Below are 9,939 nucleotides of genomic sequence, written 5' to 3' on the forward strand. Positions count from 1 at the left end.
AGAGAGCCTAGAAACAGACCACACAAATGTAATCAACTTATCTTTGAAAAAGAAAGACAATTCAGTGGGAAAAGGATAGTCTTTTCAACAAATGGCACTGGAAAAATTGGATATGCACATGTTAAAAAAATCTAGACATAGATATTTTACAAAAATTAACTCACTATGCATCAAAGACTTAATGTAAATGCTAAATTATAAAACTCCTGAAGATAACATAAGAGAACAACTAATGACCTTAACTTTGCAATGAGTTTTTAGAAACAACACCAAAAATCACTACCCATGAAAGAAAAAATTGTTAAGTTGGACTTTATTAAAATTTAAAAATTCTGCTCTGTGATGGACACTGTTAAGAAAATGAAAAAAGCCACAGACTTGGAGAAAATATTTGCAAAAGACATCTGGTAAAGGACTAATATCCAAACTATATAAAGAATTCCTGCAGGCAGTCCGCCCCTGACCCCGCACTGGCTGGCTTCATGAAAACCCTAGGCGGTGGAACTTGGGGGAGCGAAGAGAGAAAAGCCGTTTGCAAGGTTCCTGGGTGGAGCTCCCCATGAACGGCAGCAATGGCAATGATAATGGCAATGGGAAGAATGGGGGGCTGGAGCACGTGCCCTCCTCATCCTCCATCCACAATGGGGACATGGAGAAAATTCTTCTGGACGCACAGCATGAATCCGGACAGAGCAGTTCAAGAGGCAGTTCTCATTGCGACAGCCCTTCCCCACAAGAAGATGGGCAGATCATGTTTGATGTGGAAATGCACACAAGCAAGGACCATAGCTCTCAGTCAGAAGAAGAAGTTGCAGAAGGAGAAAAAGAAGTGGATGCTCTGAAGAAAAGCGTAGACTGGGTGTCCGATTGGTCCAGTAGACCTGAAAACATTCCACCCAAGGAGTTCCACTTCAGGCACCCTAAACGTTCCGTCTCCTTAAGCATGAGGAAAAGTGGAGCCATGAAGAAAGGGGGCATCTTCTCCGCAGAGTTTCTTAAGGTGTTCATTCCATCTCTCTTCCTCTCCCATGTTCTGGCTTTGGGGCTAGGCATCTACATTGGAAAACGACTGAGCACGCCTTCTGCCAGCACCTACTAAGGGAAGAGAAGAGTCCCTGGGCCAGCGTGTGACTTGTGAAGTGGTGTCTTGTCACAGTAGTTTATTTGAACTTGAGACCATTGTAAGCATGACCCAACCTCCACCCTCTTTTTACATATCCAAGTTCCAGTAACTCTCAAATCCAGTATTTTATTCCAACTCTGTTGAGGCATTTTACTAATAACCTCATTCCCCTTTTGGCCTGTAAAACACTTTAGAATTTCCTAATAAGAGTTTACTGTCATTTAGAAATTTGCAAGGGCTTCTTTTTCGCAAACGCCACCAGCAGATTGTAATTTTGTCAAGAATGCCATTGTCTTCTCTCAGTACCACCAGATCTAGGCCTGCACCATTCATGGTATAAATCTTCCTCTTGCAAGATAACCCCACCTGTCTCTTCAGATGAGACCAGGTTACAAATGATATGAAAGCTTTGTTGTTTTGTTTTCCAAGACAAAGGCAAGCTTCCCTAAGCTTGAATTTATAGTTATGAAAAAAGAAAACAAAAACAAATAAAACAGACAAAATACAACACAAGGGAAAAAAATATCCTGGGCAATAAAAAGTTATTTTAAACCAAAAAAAAAAAAAAAAGAATTCCTGCAACTGAACAATAATAAGAAAAATGACCCAATTAAAAATGGGCAGAGAGAATTTTCCTGGTAGTCCAGTGGTTAAGAATCCACTTGCCAATGGAGAAGACACAGGTTAGATCCCTAGTCTGGGAAGATCCCACCTGCCATGGAATCCTGTGGAATCTTCCAAGTGCCGTGCACCACAACTACTGAAGCCCTAACACTCTAGAGCCTGTGCTCCACAAGAAAAGAGTAGCCCCCACTTGACACAACTAGAAAAAACCCGTGCACAGCAATGAAGACCCAGCACAGCAAAAAAGAAAATGGGTACAAGATCTGAACAGATATTTCACCAAAGAAGATATACGGATGGCAAATAAGCATATAAAAAGATGCTCAGCATCATATGTCATTAGGGAATTGCAAATTAAAACAATGAGTTACAACTACACATCTATTAGAATGGCTAAAATTCAAAACACTGTCCACACCAAATGCTAGCAAGGATGTGAAGCATCCATTCATTTTCTGGTAGAAATATAAAATAGCATAGCCACTTGGAATAGTTTGGTAGTTTCTTATAAAACTAAACATATTTGGGACTTCCTTGGCAGTCCAGTGGTTAAGACTCCATGCTTATACACTAGGGATTTGGGCTTGATCCCTGGTCGGGGAACTAAGATCTTGCATGCCACGTGACTTGGTGGAAAAAAAACCTCTACAAACAAGAAACAACTAATCATACTTTACCACATGATCCAGCAATTAAGCTCCTTGATATTTATCCAGATGAGTTGAAAAACTATATCCTCACAAAACTCAACATAAATGTTTATTACTATAAACATAAGTTTTATTTGTAATTGCCAAGATACAGAGGCAACCAGATGGCTGTTCTTGAGTATTCGAGTGGATAAACAGTAGTACATCCATACAATGGAATATTTTCAGCAATAAAAGGAAATGGGTTATCAAGTCATGAAAGCATACCTTGAAGCAAATTGCCAAGTGAGAGAAGCCAGTCTGAAAAGGCTACATACTGTATAATTCTAATTCTCTTTTTTTTCAAACAAACAAAAAAAATCTAATAGCATTGACTTTTATTCTTTCATGTTGTCACTTGAAATGATATCTACTGCCTTATTCTTTCATGTTGTCACTTGAAATGATATCTACTGCATTTAAATGCTCATTAATATAATGGCTGAGCAAATCCATTTTCATGGATATTCAATCCATTAAAAAAAAATTCAGTATCCACACAGTTGCAGTCACTTCAGTTCACTACATTCTGGAAAAGGAAAAATTATGAAGACTGCCAAAATTACGGAGACTGAAAAAATGGGTGGTTTGGGGGCTGAGATGGGGGTCAGGAGGGGTGAGTAAACGGAGCACAGAGGAGTTCAGGGCAGTGAGACTGCAGGACTGTGATGGTGGCTACAGGTCAAGACCTATAGAGCAGACAACACAAAAGGTGAACCCTAATGTAAATTACGGACTTTATTTTTATTTATTTTTTAAAATTGGTCCACACCATGCAGCTTTTGGGATTTTAGTTCCCCAGTCAGGTATTGAACTCTGGTCAGGTCAGTGAAAGCACCTAACCACTGAGCTACCAGGGGTTCCCTCAAGGACTTCAGCTAGTTGTGCATACCGGTGTCATCACTGGTCACAACAAAGCACTGCACTAAGGCAAGATGCCAGCAGTGAGGGCACCGGAGGAGCCCTGAGTTTTCAGTAAGCCTAAGATTGCTCTTTTGAAAAAGGGGATAGCGGGGAGACATGAGGAGTGGGAAACCCATTAAGAGCGAGAGCCTGTCACTTCCCAAGGCTTCCCACAGAGCTCTTCTGGGCTTAGTGGCAAAAACCACAATGTGGAAACGTCAGGCCTAAATAATGACTTATTCAGGTGCCCTTCTAAAGTGCTTTACCTGAATGATCTCATTTTATCCTATAGCACAGTCCTACGAGGTAGGAACTATTAACAGCCGCACTTCATAGAAGAGGAAGTGGAAGCACAGAGAAATTAAGTAACTTGTTCAAGATTGCTGTAAGTGGAGCCAAGATTTAGATCTAGATACTAGAATATATAGCTAAATCACCATATGCAACTTTTTTCTCATTCTATAAACTAGACAGTCCATTTTAATGAGGCAAATCATCCTAGTTTCTTATTTTGCACATCCTGATTCAGTACAAATAACCTCTGTTCGAACCTGGGCAGTATAGGATCTCTTTCAGCTGGGAGGTCAGTCTTTGCAGGACCCCTCCCATATACAGCCTCTCCAGGGACTGAATGGGGAAATAGTTTCTGAAAACGGGTTGAGTTTCTTTAAACAGGAATCCAGTATTATTGTTTTTGGAGTCTAGAAATGTTAAACTGTTGCTAGAGGCAGTGTTATGAAATAGGTAATTTTCAACCACTCCCTAACACTTGTCTTTATTTACCACCAGTGTCCCTTGCCCACTGCCACTGCCATGTGGGCCTGGCCAGCCCCTCTTTCTTCATCTTCACTACAATCACCCCCGTCCCTGTCTTCCTGTCACTCACCTGGACCTTTGAATGGCCAGTTCCAGGCTTCCTGGGTACCTGTCAAGGTCCAGCCAGGAATCAGAAACCACACCAGTTACTTGAAGAGAGACCATTCTGCTGGTCCACTGACACTCTCTATTGAATTTTTCGTTTCATTCGTTGTATTCTTCACCTCCAAAATTTCTGTTGATTCTTTTTAAAAATGGTTTCTGTCTCTATTAAACGTCTCATTTTTTCATGTGTTGTTCTCTTGATCTTGCTGAATTGCCTTTCTGTTTTCTTGTCACTCATTGAACTTCCTTAAAACAGCTATTTTTTTAATTCTCCATCAGGTAAACTGCAGATCTCCATGTCTTTGAGTTGTTATTGTTATTATTCCGTCATTCAGTCATGTCTAGCTCTTTGCAACCCCATTGCCTGCATCATGTCAGGCTTCCCTGTCCTTCACTATTCAGAGTTAGCTCAAACTCATGTCCATTGAATCAGGGATGCCATCCAACCATCTCATCCTTTGTCATCCCCTTCTCCTCCTGCCCTCAATCTTCCTCAGCATCAGGATCTTTTCCAATGAAAAGATTTTTACATCAGCTTTTTGTATCAGGTGAAAAGAGTATTGGAGCTTCAGCTTCAGCATCATTCCTTCCAATGAATATTCAGAGTTGAATTCCTTTAGGACTGACTGGTTTGATCTTCTTGATGTCCAAGGGACTCTCAAGAGTCTTCACCAACACCACAGTTTGAAAGCATCAGTTCTTCGGGGCTCAGTCTTCTTTATGGTCCAACTCTCGCATCCATCCATGACTACTGGAAAAATCATAGCTTTGACTATATGGACCTTTGTGGCAAAGTGATGTCTCTGCTTTTTAGTACAACGTCTAGGTTTGTCATAGGTTTTCTTCCAAGGAGCAAGCATCTTTTAATTTCGTGGCTGCAATCACCATCCACAGTGGTTTTGGAGCCTAAGGGAATAAAATCTGTCACTGTTTCCACACTTCCTCCGTCTATTTGCCATGAAGTGATGGGACTGGAGGCCATGATCCTAGTTTTTTGAATGCTGAGTTTTAAGCCAACTCTTTCACATTCCTCTTTCACCCTCATCAAGAGGCTCTTTAGTTCCTCTTCAGTTCAGTTCAGTTCAGTCCAGTTGCTCAGTCATGCCTGACCCTAGCCACCCCATGGACTGCAGCAGGCCAGGCCTCCCTGTCCATCACCAACTCCCGGAATTTACCCAAATTTATGTCCATTGAGTCAGTGATGCCATCCAATCATCTCATCCTCTGTGGGCCCCTTCTCCTCCTACCTTCAATCTTTCCCAGCCTCTTCACTTGCCACCAATAGAGTGTTATCATCTGGATATCTGAGGTTATTGATATTTCTCCCAGCAATCTTGATTCCAGCTTGTGCTTCATCTGGTCTGGCATTTCACATGATGTACTCTGCATATAAGTTAAATAGGCAGTGTGACAATATACAGCCTTGATGTACTTCTCGCAGTTTGGAACCAGTCTGTCGTTCCATGTCCAGTTCTAACTGTTGCTTCCTGTATTGTTACAGGTTTCTCAGTAGGCAGGGCGGGTGTTCTGGTATTCCTATCTCTCTAAGAATTTTTCAGTTTGTTGTAATCTACACAAAGGCTTTAGCATAGTCAGCGAAGCAGAAGTAGATGTTCTTTTTTAATTTTTTTTCTATGATCCAATGGATATTGGCAATTTGATCTCTGGTCTCTCTGCCTTTTCTAAATCCAGTTTGTACATCTGGAAGTTCTCAGTTCATGTACTGTTGGGAGCCCAGCCTGAAGGAGGTTTGAGCTACCTTGAACGAAGTCAGCTCCTAGAAGACTGCTGTGATCCTTTGGTTGTGTCATGTTTCCTTGGTTTTTCATGTTTCTTGAAGTCTCGAATGGTTTTCTTCACACTTGCAGTAGCAGTCACCCCTCCAGATTTTTTACCAGCTGACTTTGGGAGAGAAAGCCCTTCGGTCAGTGCTGCTAGAATCAGACTTTCCCACACCTCTATGGATACACGGCCACCATACTTGTTGCTCCCCCTTGTGGCAGAATTCTTAAGCTTGTTTGCCTCCCCTTGATCCTGAGATACACCAGGCCAGGAGCTGACAGCCTCCACTTCGTTTGCCCAAGCTCTGAGTTAAAGCTCAAGTTTGTGGTCTCTCCCTGGCCTGCGGACTTAGGCTGGCTTTCTACATGCACTCAAAAGCCATCTGCTAAAGGTCACACTCACCACCATCAGAGTGTGCACAGAGAGATGGCCACAGGGTAGCAGTGTGAGTGAGTGAGGTGCCCGGAGTTCGGGGCGTGAGGAGGGGTAGAGGGTGGGCAGCCTATGAGCCAGGTGGGGAGACCTGCAGCACAGGTAGTGGGATCTGCATCCTTTAATGCCCTCCACGGCCCCTCTCCCAGCTTCTTCCCACCCCCGCATCAGGCAGCCATGACCCTGGCCTTCGGGGGGAGTGAGCGGAGTGCACCTCCTCGACACAGCCAGGAAGTCAGGTGTGCGCACGTGCTTCCCCTGTGGGAGAAATCAACGGCCAGGAGTGTCTCCCTGGGCAGAGCTGTGCTGCCTTGGGGGGGCGGGGGTGATGTGGTAAATCTTCCTCTTTTCCTCTCCAGTGTGTCCAGACCACTATTTCCTTTCTGCAGCGGTGCGCTGGAACGTCTCCCCTGGAAACCTAGACTTCCACAAAGGCTCTCCCGTCTGTCTGTCGGTGATTGTCTCAGACAGCCTTCGTTCTCCAGGGTCTCCCAGGCTGTGGCTGAGAGGGACTGGGGCCAGTTCAGAGGCCACTTTCTACAGTCAGGACTGGAGTCTGTGCCTATTACCTGATGCATGGGTGGGTAAGGCTTCTGGGCCCTTTGACATATGGTTTTACATTCCTACCAGCAGCATATGAGGGTTCCAATTTCTCCACATCCTTGCCAACATTATTAGCTGACACTTTCTAGTCACCCTTTTGGGTGTGAAGTGGTATCTCACTGTTGTTTTTATTTACATTTAGTGAGTATTGGCCATTTGCATATCTTCCTTGGGAAAATGTCTATTCAGATCCTTTGCCAAGTTTGAAATTAGGTTGCCTTTTTATTGAATTACAATTTCTTAATATATTTTAAATACAAATCCCTTATCAGATACATGAATTGCAGGTATTTTCTCCCATTGTGTAGGTTGTTTTTTCACTGATTTTAACATGGGCAAATTATGGCTATTAATTTCCTTCTGGTTATTATTTTGACTCTATAAGCTTTGGTATGTTCTGTTTTAGTATTTTTGTTGTTTTGTATTCATTCTCATTCATCTCAAAGTATATTCCCTCGTATGTGATGAGTCACTTCTGTCTGACTTTCAAAATTTTCCCTTTATCTTCTGCTTAGGATATATAGTATGGTCTGTCGCTCAGTCATGTCTGACTCTTTGTGACCTTTTGGATTGTAGCCCCCCAGGCTCCTTTGCCCATGGGATTTCCCAGGCAAGAATACTGGAGTGGGTTGCCATTCCCTCTTCCAAGGGATCTTCCCCACCCAGGGATTGAACCTGGGTTTCCTGCATTGCAGGCGAATTCTTTACTGCTGAGCTACCAGGGAAGACTTTGTCTTCTGAGAGTTTGATTATAATGTGTCTGACTTTATCCTACTGGTTGGTTGTTGAGCTCCTTGATGTGTAGATTAGTATTTGTCATCAAATATGCAAAGTTTTCATCCATTGTTTATCCTTTCACCCTTTCTGTCCTCATGTCTGTGCTGTATGGTATCTCACAGGTCTCTGAGCCTATTCATTTTTCTTCATCTTCCTTTCTATTCCTTGGATAGGTTAGTTTCTATGGACCTATCTTCAAGTTTGTTGATTTTTTTCTGCGTGGTTATGTCTGCTGAGCCCCTCTAGTGAAATTTTTATCTCAGTTATTATACATTTCAACTCTAGAATTTCTATTTGGTTCCCTTCTGTAAGTTCTGTCTCTTTGCTGGTATTCTCTATTTGGTGAGACACTATTTTTATTCTTTCCTCTGGTTCTTTGGACATGGTTTCCTTTAGTTCCTTGAACATATTTTAAATAGCTGACTTAAAATCTGGTACTGTTGTTGTTCAGTCACTTGGTCCTGTCAGACTCTTTGCCAACCCATGGACTGCAGCATGTGAGTCTTCCCTGTCTGTCACTATATCCTGGAGTTTATCAAACTTAAGTCCCTTGAGTCGATGATGCCATCCAATCACCTCATCCTCTGTCACCCCCTTCTCTTCCTGCCATCAATCTTTCCCAGCATCAGGGTCTTTTCTAATGAGTCGGTTCTTTGCATAAGGTGGCCAAAGTATTGGAACTTCAGCTTCAGCATCGATCCTTCCAATGAATATTCAGGGTGGATTTCCTTTCAGATTGACTGGTTTAATCTCCTTGCAGTCCCAAGAATCTTCTTTAGCACCACAGTTAGAAAGCATCATTTCTTCAGGGTTCAGGCTGCTTTATGGTCCAACTCTCACATCCACCCATGACTACTGGAAAAATCATAGCTTTGACTATATGTACCTTTGTTAGCAAGTGATATCTCTGCTTTTTAATATGCTGTCTAGCCCCGAGACAATATCTGGTACTAGGGTAAGTTAAAAATTTTACAAAGCTTACTGTTCTTACCAACACTCTACTGTCTTTCTTGACTGAGCACTCTCTGGGTTACTGGAAGCCTTTGGTTAGTTTCCAGAGTTTAAAGCTAATTCTGATTATATATGGCAGATTTTTCATTGCTTTTATAGAATGAGAAACTTTCAGTGGTTCTTACTGGACCACTTTTTTGACCCTTTGCTTGGATTTTGATCCAAATAAACTATAGAAAAATATTTTAGAGACAACCGGTGGGAGTTCCCCGGGGGCCTAGTGGTTAGGATTCCAGGCTTTCACTGCCATAGCCTGGGTTCAATCTCTGGTCAGAGAACTGTGATCCTTCAAGCTGCATGGTGTGGCCAAAAACAAAAAAGCAAAAAGCCCCTAAAAAACCACATTTGGCAAAAACTGAACACAGACTGATCATCAGATTAAAATTTTTATAAAGGACACATCTTTTCAAGGCCCTATGATCAGTTAGAGCTACACAGTGGTGTTTTCTTTGATTTGCTCTCAAATATTCCAGTTCACATGCAAAAAAGTATGTGTGGGATGAGAGATATGAAACAATGGCACAGGTTGATGGTTGTTGGATCCAGGTGATGGGTACATGAAGGTTTAATTACCAGCTTATTTTTATTAAAAAAAAATTCCATAATAAAAAGTTTTTTTAAAAAAACAGAAGGGGTACCCTTGGGTTCAAACAAGGCTGAACTTGGGAAAAATAACTGATCCCCAAACTGGCCTTTGGTGAAAGGCAGTAAAACAATGTCGTAGAAGACAGGCACACTGCGTGTTAAGACAATAAAGGCTAAAGCTGTAGTATCAATCAGGTACCTCAGGATAAAGTTATATAGCAAGTAAAAACTATCTCTGGGTCTGGAAGGGCACAGTAATCAACTGGTCAAATCCAGGCTGATCCCTGGCCCCAAGTCCCAAGTCTGTTGTTCTCAACCACTATACACCACATCCCAGGGTGGTGGAAAAGATTTCTTTCCTGGGACTGGCAAAAGAAGTATTCCTGCCCAGACCATTCCATTTGGCTCAAACAGCACTATGACCAAGAGCTAGAGCTGACAGCTGCAGACCTCAGAGGGCAGAGGCCTGGGCTAAGTAGGTGTTGGTCC

The 9,939-nt window shown here is 42.4% G+C and overlaps 1 pseudogene; it reads left to right on the forward strand.

Annotated features, from left to right (window-relative positions):
• Positions 1-456: 456 nt before the first annotated feature.
• LOC110127014 (BCL2/adenovirus E1B 19 kDa protein-interacting protein 3-like pseudogene) lies at positions 457-1,696 on the forward strand (annotated as a pseudogene).
• The last annotated feature ends 8,243 nt before the right edge of the window (positions 1,697-9,939 follow it).

The sequence above is a fragment of the Odocoileus virginianus genome, chromosome 23 (assembly GCF_023699985.2).
Source record: "Odocoileus virginianus isolate 20LAN1187 ecotype Illinois chromosome 23, Ovbor_1.2, whole genome shotgun sequence".
In the NCBI taxonomy this organism is placed as follows: domain Eukaryota; kingdom Metazoa; phylum Chordata; class Mammalia; order Artiodactyla; family Cervidae; genus Odocoileus; species Odocoileus virginianus.